Source organism: Oncorhynchus gorbuscha, linkage group LG08 (assembly GCF_021184085.1).
Source record: "Oncorhynchus gorbuscha isolate QuinsamMale2020 ecotype Even-year linkage group LG08, OgorEven_v1.0, whole genome shotgun sequence".
Taxonomy (NCBI): Eukaryota; Metazoa; Chordata; class Actinopteri; order Salmoniformes; family Salmonidae; genus Oncorhynchus; species Oncorhynchus gorbuscha.
The window spans coordinates 31,964,942-31,968,555 of record NC_060180.1 but is presented as its reverse complement, the minus strand read 5'-3'; positions in this window follow the sequence as shown (position 1 = coordinate 31,968,555).

Here is a 3,614-nt window from a genome sequence, read left to right as displayed (position 1 = left end):
ACTGGTCAGTACAACACAACCACCTCCTAGCCTAACACATAACACACAGCTGTCTGTGCGGGTCGCGATGTCATGGCGATGTTGGCTAGCATATGCACATTAACACGTAATCAATCGGGTCTAATGGTTGTCTTGCACCGAACTGTGTAAGTGCAGGGCTTTGTTGCTGTGCTATCTAGTGAAAACGCTATAAACTCTGTAAATGAATAGTGAAAGCAAATAATTATAGGAGGATGTGCTCAATTATTTATATGTTTTATACTAGTTATCAAACACGTCTTCCTAAAAGTAATTATGTAATCTATACTGAACAAAAGTATAAACGAAACGTGCACCAATTTCAAATATTTTACCGAGTTATAGTTCATATAAGGAAGTCAGTCAATTGAAATTAATTAATTAAGCCCTAAATTTAACATTGCTGTGCAGCGGGGCATCCATGGGTGGATTTGCGAGGGCATAGGGGAGCCAGGCCCAGCCACAAAAGGGATTTATTACAGACAGAAATACTCCTCAGCACCCCCCGCTAGGGGGGGGGGGGGGGGTATTTATTATTTATTCATTTAACCAGGCAAGTTGACTGAGAACACATAATTTACAGCAACGACTTGGGGAATAGTTACAGGGGAGAGGAGATGAATGAGCCAATTGTAAAATGGGCATGATGGTATGATGGGCAGATTGGGAATTTAGTCAGGACACCAGTGTTAACACCCCTACTCTTACAATAAGTGCCATGGGATCTTCAGTGACCACAGACAGTCAGGAGACCTGTTTAAGGTCCCATCCAAATGACAGCACCCTACAAAGGGTACTGTCCCCAATCACCACCCTGGGATATATATTTTTTTAGACCAGAGAAAAGGGTACCTCCTACAACACCTCCAGTCTCCCATCCAGGGAGTGACCAAGACCAACCCTGCTTAGCTTCAGAATCAAGCCAGAAGTGAGATGCAGGGTGGTATGCTGCTGGTTATTAAACACCCAGGGTACGAACATACACTACCGGTCAAAAGTTTTAGAACACCTACTCATTCAAGGGTTTTTCTTTGTTTTTTTTATATTTTCTATGTTGTAGAATAATAGTGAAGACATCAAAACTATTAAATAACACATGGAATCATGTAATAACCAAAAAAGTGTCAAACAAATCAAAATATATTTTATATTTTTGATTCTTCAAATAGCCACCCTCTGCCTTGATGACAGCTTTGCACACTCTTGGCATTCTCTCAACCAACCTCATGAGGTAGACACCTGGAATGCATTTCAATTAACAGGTGTGCCTCCTTAAAAGTTCATTTGTGTAATTTATTGTCATGCAGGTGATAGAGGACCCAAAAGCGACTTAACAGAAACAGAGTTTATTCAAGTCCAAACAGGGAATAACAGAAATCCTCTAGTCTGTAGAGGGGAATGACAAGAGAAGCGGCCACAGACTGCAGGTCGCTTCGGGTAGGCGCAGGCCGTAGTAGACAGAGACACCTGCTCACACGCAGCATCTGATGAAGGCAAAAAACACGACAGGACAGGGCGAAACACAATCACAGCATGGTGAATACAAAACAAGGAACCGACGGGACAGGAACGGAACACAAAGGAATAAATAGGGACTCTAATCAGGGGAAAGGATCGGGAACAGGTGTGGGAAGACTAAATGATGATTAGGGGAATAGGAACAGCTGGGAGCAGGAACGGAACGATAGAGAGAGGAGAGAGAGGGAGGGGGAGAGAGAGGGATAGAAAAAGGGAACGAACCTAATAAGACCAGCAGGGGGAAACGAACAGAAGGAAAAGCAAAATGACAAGATGATATAAGACAAAACATGACAGTACCCCCACTCACCGAGCGCCTCCTGGCGCTCTCGAGGAGGAACACTGGCGGCAACGGAGGAAATCATAGATCAAACGGTCCAGCACGTCCGAGAAAGAACCCAACTCCTCTCCTCAGGACCGTAACGAAAAACGATAAAAAGGGAAACTAGGGTACTACTCTAAAAAAAAATGAGAACTAGGGACAGACTGAGACACAGCAAGGGCAGGAACAAGAACAGGAGAGATGCGATGGCAGGGAACAGACTGAGACCCAGCAAGACCAGGAGCAGAAGCAGAAAAAAATTACCAGACTTCTTCTGCGCGCAGTCTGAACACGCAGCCACGAAACGGCGCGTGTCACGCTCCTGAGTCGGCCACCAAAAGCGCTGGCGAATAGACGCAAGAGTGCCTCGAACACCGGGATGACCAGCTAACTTGGCAGAGTGAGCCCACTGAAGAACAGCCAGACGAGTGGAAACAGGAACGAAAAGGAGGTTACTAGGACAAGCGCGCGGCGACGCAGTGTGCGTGAGTGCTTGCTTAACCTGTCTTTCAATTCCCCAGACTGTCAACCCGACAACACGCCCATAAGGAAGAATCCCCTCGAGATCAGTAGAAGCCACAGAAGAACTAAACAGACGGGATAAGGCATCAGGCTTGGTGTTCTTGCTACCCGGACGGTAAGAAATCACAAACTCGAAACGAGCGAAAAACAACGCCCAACGAGCTTGACGGGCATTAAGTCGTTTGGCAGAACGGATGTACTCAAGGTTCTTATGGTCTGTCCAAACGACAAAAGGAACGGTCGCCCCTCCAACCACTGTCGCCATTCGCCTAGGGCTAAGCGGATGGCGAGCAGTTCACGGTTACCCACATCATAGTTGCGCTCAGATGGCGACAGGCGATGAGAAAAATAAGCGCAAGGATGAACCTTATCGTCAGACTGGAAGCGCTGGGATAGAATGGCTCCCACGCCTACCTCTGAAGCGTCAACCTCGACAATGAATTGTCTAGTGACGTCAGGAGTAACGAGGATAGGAGCGGACGTAAAACGTTCTTTTAGAAGATCAAAAGCTCCCTGGGCGGAACCGGACCACTTAAAACACGTCTTGACAGAAGTAAGAGCTGTGAGAGGGCAGCAACTTGACCGAAATTACGAATGAAACGCCGATAGAAATTAGCGAAACCTAAAAAGCGCTGCAACTCGACACGTGACCTTGGAACGGGCCAATCACTGACAGCTTGGACCTTAGCGGAATCCATCTGAATGCCTTCAGCGGAAATAACGGAACCGAGAAAAGTAACGGAGGAGACATGAAAAGAGCACTTCTCAGCCTTTACGTAGAGACAATTCTCTAAAAGGCGCTGTAGAACACGTCGAACGTGCTGAACATGAATCTCGAGTGACGGAGAAAAAATCAGGATATCGTCAAGATAGACAAAAACAAAAATGTTCAGCATGTCTCTCAGAACATCATTAACTAATGCCTGAAAAACAGCTGGCGCATTGGCGAGACCGAACGGCAGAACCCGGTACTCAAAATGCCCTAACGGAGTGTTAAACGCCGTTTTCCACTCGTCCCCCTCTCTGATGCGCACGAGATGGTAAGCGTTACGAAGGTCCAACTTAGTAAAGCACCTGGCTCCCTGCAGAATCTCGAAGGCTGATGACATAAGGGGAAGCGGATAACGATTCTTAACCGTTATGTCATTCAGCCCTCGATAATCCACGCAGGGGCGCAGAGTACCGTCCTTCTTCTTAACAAAAAGAACCCCGCCCCGGCCGGAGAAGAAGAAGG